Source organism: Populus nigra, chromosome 1 (genome assembly GCF_951802175.1).
Source record: "Populus nigra chromosome 1, ddPopNigr1.1, whole genome shotgun sequence".
Taxonomy (NCBI): domain Eukaryota; kingdom Viridiplantae; phylum Streptophyta; class Magnoliopsida; order Malpighiales; family Salicaceae; genus Populus; species Populus nigra.
The window spans coordinates 45961958-45973170 of NC_084852.1; the positions used below are offsets into that span (position 1 = coordinate 45961958).

Sequence of the window (11213 nt, forward strand, 5' to 3'; positions counted from 1 at the left end):
GATCATATACAACTAGGACTGGCAAGGCATCTGGAATATTAAAAAATGGCCTCTGTGTGGGTGCTTATAATTTTTTTTTAAAAAAATAATGTAACGGATGAATGTCATCCTAAACTTTTTTAGAAAAAAATATCAAAAACAACGTGTTGTTAGTATTTACTTATATTTTGATCACTTTGATAGTTGAAAATTAAGTTTAATGATTCTTTTTTGTTCTATAAATTTATTTTTTACTCAAAACATTCTAGATATCTTAATAAATTCATCTATAATCTTAAAAAATTGATGAAACAACCAAAAATCTTGCAATCAACCCAAAAATAAAAATATTTTCGGGCTCATGTTTGTTTTCTAGATATTTTTAGATAAAAAAACACTTAAATAAAGTTTTTCTTGTCGAATGGAATTCGTTGACACTAAGATCGATTATTGTGGTGGTCGAATTCAATGTTTGTAGTGAATTTTCTCTATCTACCACTAGGATCTGATGATCATCTTTCTCCTCTTTCAAGCCGCAGAGTGGTAATAAAAAAGTTAAAATTGATTTTTTTGAAATTTTAAAAATTAAAAAAACTTAATTTTTTATAATAAAAAAGTATAAGAACTAAATTGAAGAACTCACCAATAGAATTAAGAATGGCACCTATCTGCACTTGAGGGTCTAGCTGTTGTGGTCAACCGTGTGACTTGTTCCGCCCCCGTCCCGGGTTCGACCCTCTATGTGCACGCCTGTCACCCTCGCGATGCCTTACCTGCCCCTGGGCTTGTAGGATGTCCAGTAGGCCGTGGAGAATAGTCGTGGTGCGCGCAAGCTGGCCCGAACACCCCACGTAAATAAAAAAAAAAAAGAAAAAGAAAAGGAATGGCACCTATCTCCCACAACCTCTTCATTTTAGTTTTTAGTTTTTCAATTTTACCCGCCCTTAATATTTTTAGCTAAATTAATCTTTATTTTGGTTCTTAAATAAAAAATTAAAAAGAAAAAAGAAAACGAACAAAAAAAACTCATGGACAGTGGACACAGTGAATTAACGGTGGCCATAAGAATGTATCTACAGTGCATGGAGTAACGGTGTTTTCCCCTAGTCATTTTTAGAGCATTGTTAATAGTGGGAAGACAACACGCGACGTGGTTCCATAATGGGCTTATTTGTGGACTTTGAGCAGTTATAACTGGGCTTCTTGTTTGTTTAGAAAGAGAAAAGAGATTTGGGCTGGTAAAAATTCGTTATAGTAAAAATAACGGTCGGCCCAAGTTAATGCTAATAGGCCCATAATTAAATTTCACGAGGCTGCCGTGGAAATCAGTTCGAAATCACTTATCTTGAAACCTTTTTTTTTTAAAAAAAAAAAACCACATATAGCATTTATTTGTTGTTAATAAAAGCTATAGGCTTATAGCTACTATATAAACTTCAACTAGATTATTTGATTTGTCTTCAATGGAAAGGGTAAAAGAAGGTAGAGAAATGTCGACCCAACTTTATGAAAAAAAAATTAGAGATAAAAAATAATATAAATTGACGATATATATATATATATATATATATATATATATATATATATATATATTAAAAGAGTGACAAGAGAAGTCTATCCTTTTTAATTATAAGGTGTTTGCTGCTTCTAGAAATGGTTGCTTGAAACCAATAAATAAAGGGAAATTTGATGTCATCATGCATACAAAATGCATACAAAATGCATGCATCATGCATACAAAATGCAGGCATCATGCATATCCTGATTAGGGGTGAATAGAACGCGCAACGTCAAAACAAAGTAATAAATTGACAGGCATTAATCATAAAGTTGATAAAATTACGTACTGAAAAGATCTTACAAAGGAAGACTAGATCTGTGAAGAGATCCATGATTTATCTTTTTGGCCTGCCATTTTCTCATGTTTATGACACTTTCCATTTAACTTCTTATCATACAATTATATATAACGAATGATATTATTATGCTTTTTTTGGGTGTATCGTATTGTAAAAATTGATGGGTAGGTTAGTGGATGATTGGGAAGCTAAACAACAAAAATTAAAGAATACATTGTTTTTTTTTTACGAGTGAGAGAGACTGTAGATGTAAACTCTAATTTTTTAAAATTTATTTTCTCTAAGATAATAATAATAATAATAATAAAGTTTTTCTTCTTACAAGATTTTTAAAACCTTAAATGGGTCAAAAATCATACCTCAACTAGAAAACACAAATAAAAAACTGAAATTACAAAGGAAAGAAGCTGAAAATCCAAAACTAAAAATCATAAAAGCTACCAAAACTATAGGTCTCAATGAGATTTTTGATATCTAAAGATTACAATATCCACATAGTGATGCAATGATATTAAAATTACAAAGGAAATTCTTGTAAAAATTTGAGCGCGATACAATGATCGAATAAAAAATTATGACCTATTTGAGCCATTATTTTGGTCTGATGAGACCATATTGTCTCTTAGACCTATACATATCCACTGGTACATAAATGTATATATTAAGCCATTCACATAATATATTTTTGGACAGATCCTCATCTAATTGTGACATATCAACATCTAACTGCCCAGAATTACCCGTTATTAATTACAAACCTTACTACATCAAATGATTATGAAAAATATTAACTCATCCATTAAGTATTGTTTGGCTAACAAGAAAATTATTGAAATCCATCTACCTAAATACAAAAATTGTAAGTGAGGATGAATAGGAAAAGACCTTTCCGTTCTTTGCTTGGATCTCCATCTATATATCTTATCAAACAGAAAACACCTTATTCAATTCATTCAATGTATCGATTGTTATTCTTCTTATATTTTTTTTAGTTTTATTTACATTTATGTATATATTATAATTAACAAGAGAGATCCACATAGACGTGAAATCTAAGAGTTTCTACATGAATTTGGCACGCTTAAAGTGAGGATTACCAAGCCCTTAACTCCGAAAACCATATAATATAAAGCATGATTTCTAGGTAAATGTCATGTTTCACCAATATCAACGGGGGATCATGCATTAAAAAGACAATTCTAACTTTTTTTCCTATTGGACTGGGTTGGTGGTTACAACTAATCATATATGTTTAGCTATTGGTATTGATTTGAAGAGGCGTAATTATAAGCCTAAATCAAGGTAATTAACGAAAGCACAGAGAATATATAGACTTTATCATTTTGTTGCCTATATATCCATCACAATCCGCAGGTTACTTGTGTAAGGGCCCATGGAATGACTAATTATGCATTACATATATTAAATCTTTTCTTAATTATAGGTTTTGTCTTTCTCTAACACAAGAAATCTGGTTTTCAAGATTTGCAGTCCTCATCTTTAATCCATGTGAACTAGTAATGGCAAACATAAACTAATAAGATATTGTCTGAAAACGCACCGTGTCATCAGTTCCACATATTTGGGATGGTCAATGATCAAAAGTTAAACCAAGTACCTTAACTAGCTAGGTACGTAGGAATCAAAGGATAGCTTATGCATTAAGTATATAATAATTCTACTTAAAAATATTCTAACTCGTGTATATATATTTTTTTTTTATTAAACCATACTGTAAGAATATATATAATAATAGAGTTTTAATTATTATTTTTTTGTGAAAGTCTTAATTATTAGTTGAAGAATCAATTTCCAACCGCTATATATACATATATAGTTGATTTTGAGCCCAATTTATAATCAATAATCTAAATATTAAACTCAAGAATGTTCTCTTCATAAATCAATTTCCAATATATATATATATATATATATATATATATATATATATATATATATATATATATATATATATATATATATATATATATCAAGATGACGCAGCAGCAAAGTTGTTGTAGGGTGACCTTAGCCAGCACCTTCAGAACAGGAATTGGTCTAGAAGAAATTAAAAGAGGTAGAGGTGACATTGATGGAGACTGAATTAAAGCTCCTGCGTGCTTTTACGTGGAAATTGCTTTACAGCATGCATGCGTTTTTCTTTCTTTTCTCAACATTTCAAAAGATGATCACCCTGGCACGTCACCTTGTAGAGGGGACTGTACAGGCAAATAAAGGTATGAAACGCTTTCTTTTTCCTTTTGGTCACCATCGCGGCCACCATTAAGGAGAATTTCTCAGCAAATTGAAAGCTGCAATCACACTAATCGCTTTTGAATTATTTATAGCACTTCCAACGGGTTTCTTGAGCTGCACAACCCAAATTATTGAGTCTCTTTATATAATTCTTTTTTTCACCCTAGCTAGCTGCTTATGATCCAGGGTTTTTTACTCCATATTTTCTTATGATTAGTGGTTTTCACAGCTCATTTACTCCATATTTTCTTATGATTAGTGGTTTTCACAGCTCATCTAAAACTCAATTAAGTCCTAATTCTAACGAATTCGAGTCGGTAAAGCCCACATAATAAATAAATTACAAACACACATAAAAGTTAATGCTGGTCAAGCTCTAGCTAGCTATCCCTCCAAACTAAAAGTCTACAACTATATAGCTCAACTTTAATAAAATCTCCCAAAAAAATAACATCCCGAGTAATTAACCTTGTATACCAACAAAGGAAAAGCATCACAATAAAACCTTCCAAAGAAAATCTCTCAAGACTACTACTCTTTGAATCGAAGCCAAACAATTAATTAATGAAAGCGTGTTTTCGTATCTTAACCCTTGAAATAAATAAAAAAGATTAATAACGTTGGGATATTGTCAATTATTCTTGAATATCACACAGTGGAGATATATGGTTCTATAATTGACAACACGTCATTGAATATGGAGGAGACATTGGGGTAGGGTTTCAATCGTCTCAAACATCCACATCGCATCCTCTATGGTTGTTTTTTAAAAACTTTTAAATTCCTTCCCTCAGGCCACCAATTAAGGAGAAACTGTTACGAAATCAAGGACAAAAACATGGATTATTTTATGAACAGTATTTCTTAGAACAAAGAATATTAATTTTAATTACCATCCTAATACCACCGTTTTAAAACTAAGATTTGACGTGTTAACCTTGAATTCATCCGACCTGACAGGTTGATTCATAACCTAGATCAATTCGGGTTACAAAAATATAAAAAACTCGATTGATCCAATTAAAAACTCAAATTGACATTTTTAAATCTGTTCTTCAACTTGTTTATTTTTTTTGTTAAAATAATTTTTTGATTTTTTTTTAAAAAAATTAGGTTAACTCCGATCAAAACTTATTTCAAGGACTTGTTTTGAATCAGATTTTAAAATTATGTCAGATATATACATTTTCCAATAATAGGAAAATCTCTTTTTTTATTTCATATCCACATAAACACAAGTAAGATTAGGGTGATGAGAATTTTTATTGTTATTTTCTGAATATATTATGATTTATATCTAATGTTTTCCCATCACTTAAATATTGATCGATTAATAGGAAAAAGAAACTAATTATTGATTAGTACTAATCTGGTGCTAGCAAGCAAAAAGGGATATTTAAAACATTTTGGTGAATTGGGTTTTTCTTGATTTAAAAGAGAAGCATATATAATTTTAATAACATGATAGTTTTTATATTCCGCTCTCAAAAACTTGAGCTTAAATTATAATATATTTAAATTATGTATTATATTAGTGTAAGGATAACTCTAAATACTTTGGATAGTTATATATATCATTAATGTGAATCTAGAATAACTAAAAAAAAAAACATTTTAAATTTAGACCTTAAATTTAATTCTAACAAAAGCTAGTTTAGGGAGAGAAAAGGATTCATCAAAATTTTGAAATTGAAAACATAGATTTTTCTACATTTGCTAATTGGCTGATGGTTTTTTCATGGAGTCAAGGCTGAAAACTTGGGTTCAAAAACATAAAAAGATGACATGAAACCTGAAATGCAGCAATAATTTCTACTGACTTTAACCTTCTGCCCTAGCCCCTAGCACTAATAGGCCAAAAGGAAGAGAACACTTTTGTTTGACTAGATTTACAAAAATAACCTTAACGTAACATGTGAATTTGTTTGCAGAACAAGCTATAAAGAAAGTGGGGACCCTATGCATCAGATCATGGAGACAAGTCCTGGATTTTCATAAGCAGAGAAAGCAGTGATTGAGGATATGATGCTCTTTGCTTTCTTTCTGTGTTAATCTTTTTTTTTTTCAAGTTTTCATTAAAGAAAAGAAATGGTACTGATATATAAAAAGAAATCTAAACAACAACCACCCAATATCTGTAAACTTCAAAGGGCTTAGCTGGGTTCTTCAAGTCAAACCAAAAACAAAAGATTTTTAAGGCAAGCAGCCAAGCCACAAAAGGCCACAACCCTCCTCTCATTCTGCTATATATCTTTATCTTTTCAGATTCTTTTTTTCGTACATGACCTAGACTACCAAAAGTTTGAACAATTAACAATATTTACAAGTATGGTTTTCGTAATATATATGACCTCTAATCAAGAAAACACACGAACAAAACAAAAACCAAAATTTGTAGCAACTTCAGTTGATTTGGGTTGGTTAACTTGATGTAAGGTAAAGTTCTTAGTATGATCCAAATTAAGACCCGACTCAACATAAATAGATGTTCTTCAAGACACAGTTTTGCCCTCCATTTTAGTTCAAATGTTAAATCCAATATAAAGTTCAATCATATTAATCAAGATTCCCTTGAAATTGATTTGTTGATGGCAAGAGGGGTAAAAATGGTATCACTGCAGAATGTTATTACAATACACATTCACATTTTAATTGGTAAGCTTATTATATATATATAAGCTCCTACTCTCCTAGCTTAAAACACAAAACAATTAAAGTGGTCTCAAAATTGCAGAACTTCCTTACCATCTGCCACCATTTTTTCTATATCTTGGTTTGGTGTTTTGAAGTGGTTCATGGATATTGATCCCTTCTGGATTACTGGGGGGTGGCTCATAATTACCGATTTTAACTTCATGGCACCAGCTAGAAAATCACCACTGTGCAGAACCACGACAAAATTACAAGCTATGGTGCTTTTTCTTGATCTTCTCTTGATTGTCCCTCTCCTTGCTCGTCCCATAGATTTATCCAAGAAACTCACGGCGGCTTCCTCACCTACAGGAACAAAACACTCTACCACAGAAATGCATCCACATGAATCAAAGTATGCACCACCTTCTAGTACCACTGCTGCTGCCGCCGCTGCTGATATGACAAGCAGTACCACCACCACAGTTCCTACCACTCCCGCAGCTTCTGCTTCAAATCAACAGTTTAAAGCCGCTGCCCATGAAGTACCTAGCGGTCCAAATCCCGAATCCAATTAACAAGTAAGCTTGAGGAATCCTCCTTGATTCCGGTCATTATTATTCCCATGATTTTAAACGATATATCTTCCTCAAATTTGATCAGCGAAGACATTAATGGGTTTCGAAGTGCATCACCTTCGCTGTCTATTTTGTCCTAGAGAAGCACTAGAATATTGTGTATATAGAGCAAGCAATACTTCATTAGTTTTTGTTCAATTTTGTGTATGTGTCAGTGTGTGTGTGTGAAATCTTAGTGTGCATGGGGTGATACTGTTGGTCCTCTGCAAGACCTTTTCAGGACAAGAATAATAGTACATGTGTAGTGAATTATTGTAATACTATAAGATTATATGCTCAAGTTCATCGTGTCGTATGAATATAATTATAACCTGGCTTGGTAGTGTTTTCTTTTTCTTTATTTATTTTTTCAAAGGGATAGTGGATGTTTTCAGCTAGGTCTAGCTGAGAAATATTCAAAGCCTAGCATGTAAACAATGCATGTCTTTTTAAATAGATTGTCATGATGAATTCAGCGATGCAAGTCCTTCGGATTCTTGAATAGTTGAGCTGATCAGTTCATGATGCAAATTGTGAGTGTGTGAAATCTTTGTCCCAGAGCAGAGATGAATGGTGTCCGATGTGTCCTCGTAGGACCTTCATCAGTACTGGGCACTCTTTGTTTTTTCTTCTGTTGAATTATTAATAACCCTGGATTTTTGCATTTGTCTTTTCATGCACAAAACACGAGATACCTGACACCAAAAAAAAGTCGTTTGGTATGATTTGATAACAATAACAATAATAATAATAAAAATCTTTAACTGAGGCTTTCGTGCAGATAATTAAAAAAAAAAACTGAAGATGGATGGTGGTGAATTCATGGTGTCACTTGGCCGTATTGCAATTTTATTTTATTTTTTTAAAAAAGGGGGGGTTTGATATATGTTTGGGGATAGGATTTTCTCTGTGATGAGATTATTTGGCATTTTACCATTGATCATGGGTAATGCGGTATTTATTTTTTTTTATAGTAAAATTATGTTTATGTTCTTAAAAGAAATCAATTGTTGAGTTGCCATGAAGAGTTTTTTTTTTATTTGATTGTACAAAGTAAAGTAATCGAACTACCCTTATAATTAGAAAAAAAAATTAAGCTAATGCCAAGAGTCTTTTTATCTTTTTATTTTTTATAAGCATGGTAAAAAATACTTAATTGTCCTTGAAGTTTATATTGTTAAGCACGGGGTTAAAAGATATTTAGATCATTGAGCATTTGGTTTTTTTGTTGTTATTGTGTTGGTTAGGTGTTGTTTTATCTTTAAATAAATGAAAAGAAATTAAAAAAATAACTTTAGTTTAAAAAAAAAAGTAAAATAAACCCGTTTTAGTTGTCTTTGAAAGGTTTGTACGGTTGATTCTAATGGTAAAAAAAACTGCTACATTGTTGCTTCTGCTTTGTCTTGGTGTCTTCTATATAAAAATATGGCGATTGTAATAAAAAGAACTCCGGTTTAGCGTTGCATCCATTTTTTTCTTCTTTCTTTACTTATTTTCTCGATGTTTGTGCCTTGCCTCTTGAATTTTCAATCAGCCCCTAAACTTTTTTTTATATATATATTTTTGGTTATTTTTTTATTTGAAATAATTTATAAAATAATTTTTTTTTTAATTTTATTCTCATTCAATTTTTTACTTTATCAAATTTGGTTTTTAAATTGCCTTTTTTTATTACACCCTCCACCAATTTTGTTACTATTAGATTTTATTCTCGTTTCTTTTTATTGTTTTTTTTCTTTCCAAATTTTTTTAGGTTTATATTTTTTTTTTACCTGATTTCATTTTTCAACTTTTAATTAGTTTGGATTTGAACTTCTTTTTTAAACTCGTATCTAGGATTTTACGAGTTGTAAGCTTTGAAAATTAACATAATTTTAGGAGATCTGTCCAAGATTGCTTTGATTTTTTTTAATCAATTTTTTTAATTAATATTTTTTTTAATTCCATACTTCAATATTTATTTAGTTGGAGATTGAGCTTTGGTTTTTTTTCCCTACTTTTTATGGCCTTTGTTTTTTGTTTTTAATTTAATTGAGTTATTTTGAGTCTTTTTATTTGTTGTTATTTTTTTAAAAAAAATTATTCTTAAATTAAATAGAATTGGTTGATTGAATATAGATAAATATTCAATTCATTTTGTTTTGTCCGACTCTAATTTCATCGTCCAGGTTTTTATAGTCAAATTTAAACTGTTCTACCAAACTTTTTTTTGTGATGAGTGACGTCTATATTTAAGTGATAATAGATTTTCAATGATTTTTTTTTAATATAATATCGGTGACTCATTTGTGTGACTCGTGATTCTTTAAAAATATTATTTTCATCTTAGCATCCTCTTGTATACTAAAAAATTATAATGTGCGTGCGGCATAGTATAAGTCACTAATTTAGTTGACTGCTATATGATATATTGTTACTCCCTAAAATAAATTGCAATATGGGTCAACAATGTATTGCTGATTTGATCGAATTTATCACTTATTCAAAGGTCGAGGGGAAAAATGAGTTGGATTAAAAGAAAATTGACTTAAATTCGATCAAATTAAGTCATTTGTGTGATTTTCAATGATTTTTTTTTTAATATAATATCGGTGACTCATTTATGTGACTCGTGATTCTTTAAAAATATTATTTTCATCTTAGCATCCTCTTGTATACTAAAAAATTATAATGTGCGTGCGGCATAGTATAAGTCACTAATTTAGTTAACTGCTATATGATATATTGTTACTCCCTAAAATAAATTGCAATATGGGTCAACAATGTATTGCTGATTTGATCGAATTTATCACTTATTCAAAGGTCGAGGGGAAAAATGAGTTGGATTAAAAGAAAATTGACTTAAATCCCATTTCTTTTTTGTTAAATCAGTGAATTGAGAATTGAAATTGTCAGTACCTTAGCAAGAAATGAACTGAAAATGGAATTGGAATTCAAATGAAATGGAATAAAAAAAATATAATTTACACGTCATTCAGCGAAGATATGTGGCCATTTTTCGGTGGAAACAGCCATGGCTTCTGATTTCCTGCAATTTGTATTGTCACTATCAAATATAACCAACCATTCAAAGCAACATACCTTTGCGCGCATTTGTTCTATTTTTATGGGAATATTTCTTAGCTTGGATTTAGAAAAATCCTTCAAAACATGTAAAAGAATTTTATCAACTCTACCAATGGCAAGCATTGCATCAAACAACCCAGTTTAAAAAAACAAGAATTTCTTTCTTCCCAACTACCGATGCCCCTTTTCCACCAACTCGTTATCACGTTTTAGGTGTCAGATTCTAATTTATTAAGCTTTAGACTAGCAATGCAGGGCTTCGCCAGAGAGGACAGCCCTTTAAAAAATTAGCGTATGCCGCTATCTGCGGCGTGCACACGGTATTCTTTAGTAAAAGGCGAAAGAATAGTTCGCTATGTGCTCACCGCGCGGCTGCGTGGATTAGTCGTGTGTTGTGGACTGCTTTAAAAAGGAGCTCTTCATTTGGTGGATTCTCTCTTTAGCGATGTGGGAGAAATCCTTAGCAATGTTTAGCTGCTTCGAGGCTTGCATTCTCGTCTGTGCCCATCAGTTTGAGAGTGTTTGTTTATATGGTTATTTCTGTTTTTCAAATAAATCACATAAATAAAATATTTAGTAAAATTTAAAACGTTAATGATTATGTGCGGAATCCATTATAATTTATGCTTTGACGGCAGAGTACTCGAAAGCAGTATTTATCTATTATTGTCGTGCTTTTATAGAGTGAATTAATTTATTTTTTATTATTTATTTAAAAAAAATAGTAAAGAATGTTTTTATTGTTCATGTCTTGATTAGGTCTGGCTTAAATTTAATCATTGGACCGCGTCCGGTCAAGTAAAAA

At 31.0% G+C, this 11213-nt stretch overlaps 1 non-coding gene across 1 annotated transcript; it reads right to left on the reverse strand.

The window, feature by feature from the left end:
• Positions 1-10666: 10666 nt before the first annotated feature.
• On the reverse strand, positions 10667-10782 carry LOC133681204 (U5 spliceosomal RNA). Its single transcript, XR_009836454.1, has one exon. It is a non-coding gene; the product is annotated as a U5 spliceosomal RNA (small nuclear RNA).
• Between the last annotated feature and the right edge of the window lie 431 nt (positions 10783-11213).